Here is a 14,124-nt window from a genome sequence, read left to right on the forward strand (position 1 = left end):
TAGATATAGATATAGATATAGATAATGATAAAGATATAGATATATAATTGTTTGTGTGAGTGTGATTTGAATTTTTAACGTAGCTTTAACAATCTTTTGAGTCATATCGCTACGATGTCCGCAGTGATGTCTAGCACCGGGGCATCATGACACAGACATGTAGCATGATGTCCCACTCAGTCACATTATCCTGAAACAAGGTCAACCAGTCCTATATCTAACCTCTTAATGCTGAGCGACTAGCGATTTATGCCGATAAATCAGTCTTTCACCCGTGATGATGCTGATTCTCTGATGAGGGGCTGATACCACAACATCGTCCATCAGTATCAACACAGATTTGTGGTGTTGATTTATCGGACTATTTGCGAGGCAGCTGTTAATACCATTTTTATGTCCTTTGTACGACTCGCCCGTGAATTGAAACTCCAACCTCCCGCATCCGAGGCGGACGCTCAAACCACTAGCCCACCGGAGCGGTCCAACACGGTAAAGAAACTTATTGCAATAGCAAAATGTGTACTGCTTTTAGGGATTCTATTATAAGCCGTCGAAATCAAAACATTAAAGAAACTTCGATTAAAGCCTTCAACTTAATTGATCTCTTATTCGTTGTTTTTTGATAATTTGTAGACTGTTAAACAAAATTAAAAGAACTACATTTTGAAAACAAATAATTCAAGGTATTAGTATACGGCTTGATTGTGTTCACTTTCGAAAGAACACAATATTGAAGCAAGTAAAACTGAACAGTACACTTTATAGTCAAATTTCTTTTCACATTAGATTGCGAAGACAATGTGTAGCTGTAAACCGGTGGATAGGAAATTACGTCATAGTATAGATGCGTGAAAATTCTGCAGACTTTAAAGTACAATATACAGGTAAGGCATTGAAACAATACGCAATAACCATTTGACTTGTTTATTCTCTTTATCAATTCTTTTACAATTATTTTTGTCCAGCCATTGCGCGCGCATTTTAATTTTACCTTAATTGTAAGAAATATTCTTAAATCTCTGAAACGTCACTAAGTTTATTTTGGGCACTTTTCATAAGTGAGTTGTTGTCATTTATAATCAGTCAATGTTATGTATAGATTTGGCCACGAAGTATCATAAATCATGAATGTAACCAAGTAAACACATACATCATTGATAAATCAATCGAGTTATGCTGCATTAAAATGTACACCTTACAAAATTAAACTTGATACGCATGTTATTATCGGAAAAATCTTATTTTCAACACGGCTTGTTGATATAGGGGTGTTATTCTTGCATAGGGAGCGAGAAGTCCCGAACGAGCGCAACAGTTTATCATGTGTTATGCTGCCCAATTTGTGGTGATCGATACAATAATGTTGAATTTTTCTTCACTTTAAATTTCTAAACTCACTATCTGTTTAATTGCTTCAAGGAGCACAAACGTCTAACAGCTAGGCTAGTCTCTGCATGAATTAAATATATGTAATGAAATATATATTTATACACTAAGCTCGATCAACACCTGTGTACAATGGCAGATTGATGATAAATGTATAATCATTACATACATGTCCTTCCCTAATTGACTATGAAACGGCATCGTAAATTATGTGACAACGTATGCGATTTTGCTTCACACTTTTAAGTACAAAGAATCATGTGACTGAGTTGGTGTTATTCCACTTATTTATAAGAACAAGGTTGACAACATACGCTTGAAAACTTAGCGTCCTCAGTGTAGATACAGAAGATAGCTTAAACAATCCTACAAGCAAAAAGATCTTTAAAACTATATTCACTTTACAGATGAAATGACCATGGTCAACATCAAAAGTACACAGACAAGATGATAACTGATTTAATGTATACAAAACGAGTTCATTCCTAATCTAAATACGATGAACAATTTTATGTCATGCATGATAATATAAACAACTTTAAAAAGGGACTATGAATGCTAATAGATAATTAAATAGATAATCTCTTCTTTTCCAAATGAAACCAAACCTCTAGGACGTTGTATCGACAGGAAGTAATGAACATGCTTCAGTCACCTAAATTACAGTTTAATAAGTAATCTTTTTGCAACTACTGGAAGGATAATTCTAGCCAAAATATTTTTTATCTACTCTGTCCGAGAGAGTGACTCACGTTTCCATAAAGGTTACATTCTTTTGCTTTCATTACAAGATGAGCTGAGCTTTTCTTGCGAGTCATCTATCGAAATTCCATGCGGTAATCCAAACAAAATAGCATTGTATTTCAAAGTCCAAGAGGAAACACATCGAGTCTTTTCAATTAGCTTCTTTATTTTCAGAGAGATCGTAGCAAAATACAAACGCTGGCAATCTTGTCTTTGAAAAGTGCGTTCCGATTTCCCACCGTTCTGAGTCCAAACTAATGGCCCGACACGCCCATTCTGTCTAGAATCCATCAAAAACCTCCTTAGACACTGCAGAGCCGTTGGTCTTGAAGTTTTGGTCCTTTACCACGGGAGACTATATTGATCGGAGGCATGTTCACCACTGACAGCGGCACACAGGTTATACAAAATCGCACATTGAATCCCAGATTATGCATCCCAGATATCAACTTCAGTCAAAATCAGAGCTCAAAATCCAGGCCCATTGTGAAACCTCCAAATTCACACTTCCAGAATCAGACCTTCAGATTCAGACCACTCTACGGCTTAAGATAACTCCTGCAAAGTGGAATGCTCCAAAATAAAATGTGTTGCTTAATGATATAACTGTGTGACTTGACTTTAAAAATACCCTGATCATGGTGCAATCCACGGCTAGAGAATTCAAGGTAATTTATCTTCCCACTTGAAGCACTTTGCTCGTGCAGCATTGGGTGAACCGAACAGCGTATTTGGATATACCTTAAAACGTCAATAAACGACTCTCGGGGGTAACGCTGTACGGGGAAAAGAAATTTGAGGACATTTTACTTAAGGTATAATGCGTAATCATTAATTACACATACAAATTACTTGACAGTCGACTTTAAGAAAACAAATGAATCAAAGGACCTAATATGAACTAAACAAAGGCTATATATGATGAAAACAATATGGTCATTATGATTTACATATAGGAGATCCATGATATAGTTATATCAGAAAGCCTATAAACAATATAACATTAAACAGATTCATTTCATTGGAGTGAGAAACAGGCGAGCATTCCATAAACACGAGGTGAGGTCTGCAAAGACACATTAGCATGCAAAATGTTTTGTTATATAAGATAAAAGCTATGCAACATTCAACGGAAAGTTCTCTCTTCTGTTGGAACTTACACCATGTCTCTGGGAATATCACTTGACAGAAAGCAATACAAAAGCTTCAACCACCTCAATTCTAGTTGTAAAGGTAATGTTTTTGCAACTACAAGATGGTAATTCCAGCTGAAATAATGTTATACTCACTCTGAATACCTGATTGAATGACTCAATGTTTCACGCTTCCATGAAGGTAACACTCTTTTGCTTTCATTGCTAGACGAGCGGGTTTTTCCATTCGAGTCATCAATCGAAATTTCATGCGCTAAACACAACGAAATGTTATTGTATTTATAAGTCCAAAAGTAACTACACCAAATCTTTTCTATTAGTATCTTTAGTTTACGTGAGATTACAAAGTATACACGATGACAACATTGCCTTTTACAAGCGCGATCCAGTGTTTAATGGACTAATTATATGATACTGTCCATTTATATGTACATTTCCTAGTTCTGTGGAATTCCAACTTTAAAACACAAATACAGCTACTTTGATAATAACTAAAACATGACAAAAACAAAAATACCAAAGAAAACTGGAAACAAATTTTGATGCAATAACAACAAATGGCTATTGCTATCAGGGAATTCTATTTTAGAAGCGGTTACAATGAAAACATTAAAGAAAATCTAATATGGGCATGTACCATTCAAATGTAACTTCGATGATCACCGATAAATTCAGTTTGAGCTCTTTTTATAAACGTTATCTTGTCAATCGTCATTTACTCAATGTCATTCATAGATTTTGCGACGCTGGATCATACACATGAACGTAACCTGGTGAAGGCATACAGCAATAATAAATAAAGCGAGGTATGCATCATTACAACGTACAACATCCATCTTTAAACTTGACATTCATACAATTATCGGAACAGACATTTCATCATCACGGCTCGTTGGTCTAGGGGTATGATTCTCGCTTAGGGTGCGAGAGGTCCCGGGTTCAAATCCCGGACGAGCCCAACATTTTATCATGTTTTAATTTGCCCACTTTGTCGCCATCGATAATATCCTACTTTACTAAAACTTATTAAGCCCACATTTTGTTTTAATTCCTTTAAAGAGCAAAAGCGTCTAACAGCCAAGCCAGATAAGCAATGAAATATACATTTCTTCACTAAGCTCTGAGTAACACCTGTACACAATGACAATCTGATATTGATAACAAAGAATTGTCAATGTAGTGTCATCGTAAATTATCTGACTACATATATGGTATATTATTGCACATTTTTCAGTGGAAAGTAATTATGTGAATACGAGTTGTTGGTATACCAATTTTGTTTTATATAAAATCAAGGGTGCCAAAATACGCTTGAAAAATCAGCGTCCTCAATGTAGCTATAGCGGTTCTTATAATCATGTCTGCAAGCTAATATTCGTCAAAAGACATTTAAAAGTTCATACAGGAGATATATAGACATTTCAATTTATCATGCTTTACAAATGGTATGACCATGGCCAACAACAAGAGTAAACAGATACATTTCTAATCTATCTACGGTGCACAATTGTATCCCATGTATAACGATATAAGCATGGAAATGTAAAAAAGGATTATCAGTGCTAATACTTAACGAATTAAATATATGAAGACCTATCCGAGATGATGCTACACGTCTCTTCTTCCAAATATCTACAGCAATCATAGCCAAAATCACGCCTACAAATCTAGACCAAGAGTGTTTAATAAAAGTCGTTAGGCACGTGGTAAAGATTATTTACACACATTGTCATGCGAAACCTTTTGGTGCATATAACAGCAGTGCACCATTCAAAGCATCGATTATCTCTTCTGTTCCATTTGATACCATGCCTCTGGGACGTTGAATCGACAGCAATGAAAATGCGTCAGCCGCCATAATTCTAGTTGGAGAGTTCATTCTTTGACACTACTCGAAGGTTAATTCCAGCTTAGATATTTTTTTATACTCCAAATACCGGAAGGAATGACTCAAGGTTTTACATTTCCATGAAGGCAACACTCAGTTTCATTGATTACAAGAGAAGCTGGCTTTTTCTTCCGAGTTATCTATAGGAATTCCATGCGCTAAACAACAGTGATGTGAAGCGATTTTGATTTTGAACGTAGCTTTAACAGTTTTTCAGTCATATCGCTTCGATACCTGCAATGTGCCACTTTATAGTGATGTCTAGCAGTGGGGCATCATGCCGCAGACATGTATTATGATATCCCACCCAGTCACATTATCCTAACACCAGGCCGACCAGTCCTAACACTAACCTCTTAATGCTGAGCGCCAAAAGAGGCATCTGGTAGTACCATTTGTGTAAGTACTCCATGTAATATTTGAATACAGTAGTTAAAGAACCCCAAAGCTGAATTAGAAGTATTAACATATATTGTTATGCATCTCTTTATTGAATTGGGATAAAGGGATGGTATTATTATTGTGTTGAAAAAATATGCTAAAGATAATAATTCATTTCTTAATTGTTATGACGAAAATATATTTATTTGTTCAAGTGTATAGTTGGTCCTAATAATTTATATGATCGGCTATGATGAAAGCATTTCCTGTTGGTCGAATTAAACGGATATATTCATACGTCTTAAGATGGCTATATTTTGGTAGCTGACCCTGATGAAACTGAAAATCTACACAATGCTCACAATGGTTACTGACTAGTTCCTGAACGTTAACTGCTAAGAAGGAATGTCTAAGCAACTTTTAAAAAAGAACAGTAAACGAACTAGTGTTTTAACAGTATGAAGCTGGGATGGTGTTGTATTTAGCGAAGACACATTTTGTGGACTTTTCGTAAGTGGTTTTTTGACACTTATCATATGTCAATGTCATTTATATATTCTGCCACGCTGTATCATAAAACTTGACCGTAAGCTAGCAAAACCATACAGTAATGACAAAATCCACTGAGGTATGCTGCATTAAATGTTTAGCCAACACTATTCCGGACTTCCGGTTATGACATCAGAAGGAAAACACGTTTGATGATCGCTCCGTGAATTTTCAAGTTTTTTTCCTTTAATAGACATTTTTTGTGTTTTAATTTGTTACAGGTACGTTTATAAGATTTGTGTGATCGCATTCATATATAAGTGAGATATATTTTGAGTGTGTGGATAACTTTATCCACCACACAAAATACTATTTTCTGTGACAATGAATACAAAGCCTGGTCATGCTGCACGTGCAGCACAAGGAGCTGACTCAAACTCTAATGACACCAGTGGAATAGCTAACAATAAGAATGGCATGTCGAGTAACATCGATAGACAGACAGGAGCTTCTCGTCGTTTTGGGAAAGAATGTACCGTGGTGAATGATGTAAAGGATGTGAAGAGAATAAAGGCAAGTGATATTATTAGAAGTGTAGAAGAATTAACCGGAGATATGTCGGTCTATGCAGTTGTGCCCAAAGGTGCAAATTTTTATGAGGTCACACTACCAAGCAAGGAAGTAGCATATAATATCTTGTGTGTAATTGATATTGGAAGTGAACACTTTGATTGTACTCTCTTATATTCAGACACTATTATTGTGTCTATACTTCATTTACCAGCATACATCACCGATGATGATATAAGTATGAAGCTCGGTGAATACGGAGTAGAACTTCTTTCTCCCATTCAACGCAGATATTATCCTGGGACTAGTGGGGCTGATGGGACTCGTTATGTAAAATGTAAATTTCCACAGCAGGTAAAATCCTTGCCTTACAGTCTGAAATTTCAGACTGTCAATGGTCAGCAATACTTTAGAGTATTACACGATAACCAAGTTAAGGTATGTTCTAGATGTCTAGATCCGGGACATGTTATGAAAGACTGCGCTGATTTTGTATGCTACAACTGTGGGGAGCAAGGCCATGTAGCCAAAAATTGCACAAGGCAAAGATGTGACAGTTGTGGAAGTTTTCCTCTAATGTGTACATGCAGGATATGCGACAAATGCCACAAAGAGGCGCAAACATGTATGTGTTACAGAGAGGCCATTGCAGGCATTCATTCGCAAGTTGATGATGCTACGAGGGAAGACATATTGGAGTTACCGAGTGACAAAGATGATAAAGAAGAAACTGAGAATGCAAAACAAGATAACGAGAGTGGAGAAAGTGGGGAAGAAAATGAAAGAAGCGGAGTTGATATGACCAATGTAGAAATAGAATCTGAGGAGGAAGTAAACAACAATCATACAATTGGAGATGGATCAGGGACAGATTCAGATGATAACAGGAAGATGGCTGCAGACGTTGTTGAAAGATCAAACGAATCACGTACATGTCAAGAAAACGGTACTAATATCGAAACTTTCAAAGTAGTACAAAGGAGAAGGAGAAGGTTTAATCCAGTACCTAACCTGAAAATGAATAGCATGCGACGAACACCTATTAAGAAATGATCAAACACCCAACATTATTTAATACTTTCAATACACTCATCATAATCATGGCTTTAAATATTGTATCTCTAAATGTAAATGGCTTGCGTAATTTGAATAAACTAAAGTCTGTTTTAGAAATATTTAAAGAGAAAAGAGGCCATATTTTATTATTGCAAGAAACCTTTTGGGATGATGAGGTTGCTGAAAGTATTAGAGGAAATGAGATTTGGAATGGTGACATATTTTATAGTAATGCTGACAATAGGAGGGCAGGTGTTGCTGTTTTAGTAGTGAGAGAATTGAGAAATCAGGTGACACAAGAAATGATTGAAAAGGGTAGGATTTTACATCTTAAAATAGCTATTGATGATAAAGTGATTGATTTAATCAATATTTATGCTCCAAATGTTGTGAAGGAAAGGTATAACTTTTTCATGAAGCTAAAGACATATTTACATAACAGTACTAGTGATAGCACTATCCTGGCTGGTGATTTTAATACAACTTTAGCAGGTATTGATCGACATGACAAAGCCTTACATATTGATGATGTAGCTGTGCGTGAACTTTATAAAATTATTCATGATAGGAATATTACCGATTTATGGAGATCACGAAATCCTAGTACTCGTAGTTTCTCCAGAAAACAAGTTGTACTAGGCGAAATGAAGCAGAGTAGAATATATTTTTTTTTTGATTTCCTCAAAATTGCATTCCAATGTGCAAAATATTTATTATGCAGATACATCCTTTAGTGATCATTCGTTTGTATACGTTAAACTAAATACCTGCAAAGTGGAAACAGGGCCCGGGTTATGGATACTAAATAACAATGTTCTTTTTGAGGAAAAATATGTACAAAGAGTGAAATCAGTTCTTACCGAGGGAAAAACTGACGAAATGTATTTCAGTGAACCACTCATTTGGTGGGATAATGTAAAATACAAAATTAAAAAAATTTCCCAAGTTTACTGTACAAGAAGAAATAAGGAAAGATTACAAGAATACTTTACATTGCAAAATAAATTAAAATCATTTTCAGAAAAAGTTGCCAATAAAGAATCATATAACATTAACAAATATGAAGAACTTAAACATCAGCTAAGTGACTATGAAACTGATTTTTGTCGGGGTGCTATATTGAGATCTAAGGCGAAATGGGCAATTGAAAGCGATAGAAATACTAAATACTTTCTAAATCTTGAGAAATATCGACACAACAAAAATGTAATCAATGAATTGATTGATGATGATGGTGTAGTTATTTCAAATACAACTGGAATCTTAGATGAAATACATCAGTTTTATAGTCATTTATATTCTTCGGTAACTGTTGATGATAATTGTACAGATTCACTTTTAAATTTTGTAAACTGTTCTGTATCTGATGAGGATAAAGATATGTGTGATGCCATAATAACAGCTGATGAAATACATACAGCTATAAAAGGGATGGCTAAAAATAAAAGCCCCGGCCCGGACGGATTGACAGTAGAGTGGTATTGTAAATTTTATGATTGTATATATGATATTCCGTTGCACATCTTTCAGAGTGTTAAGAATGACAATATTATGTCGAGATCAATGAGATTTGGAGTTATATCACTTATTTATAAAAATAAGGGGGATAATAGAAGGTTGCAAAATTGGCGGCCTATCAGTTTACTTAATGTAGATTATAAAATTTTGGCAAGGATTTTGTCTACACGTTTAAAAATGTTATTACCCAAAATTATTTCTCAAACTCAGACATGTTGTATAGTTGGGAGAGATATTGCTGATAATATAGTGACTGTAAGAGATATTATAGATATGGTTGAGAGAGACAATCTTGAGGGATATATCTTAAAAATTGATCAAGAAAAAGCGTTTGATTGAGTTTGCCACTCATATTTGATTTCTGTTTTACGAAAGTTCGGGTTTGGTGACAATTTTATTCAGTGGATAAAGATATTTTATAGTGAAATTAAAAGCAGTGTTAAATGCAATGGTCATCTAACGAAACCCTTTTTAATTAAAAATTCAGTCAGACAAGGTTGTCCTATATCAGCAATGTTATATATATTAGCAGCAGAACCCTTAGGACTCGCTATCGAATCAAATCCGAATATCAAAGGTATTCCACTCCCACTGTCTAGTAATACAAGTAAAGTCTTTCAACATGCAGATGATACAACCTTGACATTAGCGGACACACAATCCATTAATCAATCTTTTAATGTACTTGACTTGTATTGTAAAGGATCTGGTGCAAAAGTGAACAAGGAAAAGACAGAACTTCTGTGTGTTGGATCTGGTAAACTTACTGATGATTACTGCAAACAATTACAAATTCAAATGTGTGATCAAGTCATCTTAATTTTGGGAGCTTATGTTGGAAAATGTGCAAAGTTATGTGAGCAACTTAACTGGAATGATAGATTGTCTAAAATTAAAAACTTATTGCAACTCTGGTCACAGAGATATTTGACAATACAAGGAAAAGTAACAGTAGTTAATACCTTATTAGTTTCTAGAGTATTGTACATAGTGTCAGTTCAGCCTCTTCCTGATATGATTGCTGATGAATTGAAGCAATTATTTCTCAAATTTATCTGGTCAGGAAAGTCCCATTTGGTTCACTATTATACAATAATTGGTGATAAGCGAAATGGCGGACTACAGTTAACTGATATAAAGATGAAAATGTATGCATTCAGACTAAATTTTTTAAAAAGGTCCTTTGATGTGAATTGCCATGCTATGTGGAAAACTACCTTTGATTACTTTTTATCTACTGTTCTGAACATGAGGTTGACCAAAGAGTTGTTTCTCATGTCTTTAAATAAGCAACAATTGAATACCCTACCTATATTTTACAGAGACATGTTTCATGCATGGGAAAAACTTCGAAATCATATCGATACAAATATTGATGTGAGGAATGTATTTGAACAACCTCTCTTTTTAAATCCTAATATTACATGTGCTGGTAAAACGTTGTTTTTCGCAGAATTTATAGAAGCAGGAATTGTTCGTGTTCAGGATATTACATATGAATTTGTACCTGGAATACTACCTTATAGAGCTATTCAAGAAATGATATACAAATCAAATTCTGAGATCAAAACCGATAAGATAAAAAAAGACTATACTTACATAATAGAAAGTATACCATTAGGCTGGAGAAATATTGTCGCAACAGAATCAAAACCCACTGTAACCAATGGGAGAAATAATATGTTTCTCAGAGTTAATACCAAAATATATGACCTCTGTTTATGTATAACACAACTATTTTACAAGCTTTTATGTACTTTGATTTTTCAAGAACCAGCTTCTGTTTCCTTTTGGAGTAAGATTTTTGTTTTGGAAACGCATAAATACTGGAAATATATACACTTGCCTTTCAAGACCCCAGATTGTGTAGACTTGGATTACAGAATAATGCACAATCGAATATTTACAAAAGAGAGACTGAAATACTATGGCAAAATTGATAATGACTTATGTCCAGTGTGCCAGTTGGAAACAGAGGATTTATTTCACATGTTTTTGAAATGTCCTGAATTAAGCTCTTTTAAGAATTATATTGTATATATAGTTGAGATTATTTTTAAAAATTGTAGAGTTGGTGTTCTAAATAGCACTTCCTTTGAACAAATGCCCATGATAGGATATAACAAAGAAACAAAATCAGTCAATAGTTATTTTTTGAACTACATTCTGAGCATTGCTCGATTGTGTATTTACAAAAGAAGAAACAGTATGTCGTTATTAGGGAAACAAATAGACATCGAAAGACTGTTCCAATATTTGACTAGAAGATATATATTATATGCATATCAACATTACAAAGACAAAAATCAGAGTTTGATTACAAAGTATTTTGTAAAAGATAATCCGTTAATGAGAATAGAAGAGGAGAAATTGTTTATTACATTGTAGAATCATTGTTTTGTAATGTAACATTACAAAATATTATTTTAGAATCATTGTTCTGTAATATAGCATTACAAAATACTATCGTAGAATCATTGTTTTGTAATATAGCATTACAAAATACTATTGTAGAATCATTTTGTAATATAGCATTACAAAATACTATGTACATACTGACTGTATACTTTTAACTTGTATACTGTACAAAACGTTTTTCTAAATAAAGAAAGAAAAAAAAAGATTCTCGCTTAGGCTGCGAAAGGTCTCGGGTTCAAATCCCGGACGAGCCCAGCATTTTATCATGTTTTACTTTGCCAACTGTGTCGCTATCGATACAATAACGTATAATTATTGTTCAATAAAACGTATACGCCTACTTTCTTTTAATTTCTTCAAAGAGCACAAACGTCTAACAGCCAAGCCAGCTAAGCGTGCACTGATACATATATGCAATGAAATATACATTTCTTCACTAAGCTCTGAGTAAGACCTGTACACTATGACAATCTGGTATTGATAACAAAGACTTGATAAGGTGTTGTCATCGTAAATTATCTGACTACATATATGGTATATTATTACACATGTGTCAGTGGAAAGTAATTATGTGAATACGAGTTGGTGGTATACCACTTAGGGGACGTCCATTAATTATGTCAACAATTTTTAGGCAATTTTTACTCCCTCCTCCCCCTTTGTCAACAACTGTCAAACTTTCAGTGACCTCCCTAATAAATTTGTACTCCCTCCCCCACAAACTAACAATATTTTATACGGCTGGCTTTTATGCTAAAAATAGAATTATGGTAATTAAAAGGTCTACAAATAAATTTTAATACTTTTTTTTTTACTTGTTTAACAGATTTCTTGGAGGGATATCTCATGGACTTCAATATATATAGCACCTATACATATAAAATAGATGCTATTTAATAGACGTCCATGGATAGCTATACTATTTAGATGTCTATGGCTCAGTGCAGTCTTTGAATTTAGTAACAGTTTCCTTAAAAATCTGTCTACAGTCTACAATCTACATTGAATAAAAACAAAATATGATGATGAAAGACTATGACTCCCTTGGCAAGAGCTCAACCGATTTAGGATTAAACTGGTGGGCTGTTGACGGGCGAGCGAATGTGTGCCATACCAACGCACCGACTAATTTCCTATTTTTTGATTTATTAAATTTATTGTTAAAAATAACATTGTTGACGTCAATTTATCTTGAACTCCCCCCTCCCCCATGTCAACAATTGTCAAACTTGTATAAACCCCCTCCCCCATTTTGTTGACATAATTAATGGACGACCCCTTATTTATAAAATAAAGGGTAACAACATATGCTTGAAAATTATCGTCCTCAATGTACATGTAGCGGTTCCTATAATCAAGTATGCAAGCTAATATTTGTTAAAAGACATTAACACTTGCATGCAGGAGATATAAAAACATTTCAATTGTATCAGAATTTACAGATGGTATGTCCATGGCCAACAACAAGAGTACACAGACAAGATGATAACTGATATAGCAGTTAGAAAACGAGAAGGTGTTCATTTCTAATCTATCTACTGTGCACGATTTTATCCCATGTATAACGTTATAAACAAGGAAATGTAGACAAAAAGGATGATCAGTGCTAATACTCAACGAGTTAAATATATGAATACCTATCCAAGATCATGCTACACGTATCTTCTTCCAAATATCTACAGCAATGATAGCCAAATACACGCCTCCAAATACAGACCCATAGTGTTTAATAAAGTCGTTAGGCACGTGGTAAAGATTATTTACACATATTGTCATGCGAAACCTATTGGTGCATATAACACCAGTGCACCATTCAAAGCATCGGTTATCTCTTCTCTTCCATTTGATACCACTCTTCTAGGACGTTGAATCGACAGCAACTAAAATCCTTCAGCGGCCTCAATTCTAGTTGGAGAGGTCATGCTTTGTCACTACTCGAAGGTTAATTCCAGCTTAGATATTTTTATTTGCTCCGAATGCCCGAGAGAATGACTCAAAGTTTCAATTTCCATGAAGGTAACTCTCTTTTGCCTTCATTACACGACAAACGGACTTTCTCTTGCGAGTCATAAATCGGAATTAAAAGCGCTAAACAAAAAGAAATGCCAATGTGTTTCAAAGTCCAAAAGCAACCACACCAAATCTTTTCAATTAGTTTCTTTAGTTTGAGAGGATAACGAAGTACAAACGCTGGATATCGTGCCAATCAAAGTTTCATTCCAGTTAATGGAGGTATTATAGGATACGGCAATGTGTATTTGAACTCTGTAGATCTGTGCAAACAATACAGCTATTCTGACAGAGAATGAAACTTGAAAAAACAAAAATACCAAGCAAAACGAGGAATTCAGTGCACTCCTATCAGCGACTCTTCCAGAAGCGAGTGCTATATAAACTTTAAGGAAACAATACCATTACCTTTCACCGTTTCATTTTACAGTGTGAACTTTTAAGAACTTTTATTACTTTCCTTAAGAACTTTTAGAATGTTCACCTTAATTGGTATCTCTCTCGTGCTAT

General features: G+C 34.6%; 1 non-coding gene across 1 annotated transcript; it reads left to right on the plus strand.

Moving 5' to 3' along the window:
* The first annotated feature begins 4,170 nt into the window (after positions 1 to 4,170).
* On the plus strand, positions 4,171 to 4,242 carry Trnap-agg (transfer RNA proline (anticodon AGG)). Its single transcript has one exon. It is a non-coding gene; the product is annotated as a tRNA-Pro (tRNA).
* The last annotated feature ends 9,882 nt before the right edge of the window (positions 4,243 to 14,124 follow it).

This window comes from Sinohyriopsis cumingii, unplaced genomic scaffold (genome assembly GCF_028554795.1).
Source record: "Sinohyriopsis cumingii isolate HCF-2022 unplaced genomic scaffold, ASM2855479v2 utg003322l, whole genome shotgun sequence".
NCBI classification, from domain to species: Eukaryota; Metazoa; Mollusca; class Bivalvia; order Unionida; family Unionidae; genus Sinohyriopsis; species Sinohyriopsis cumingii.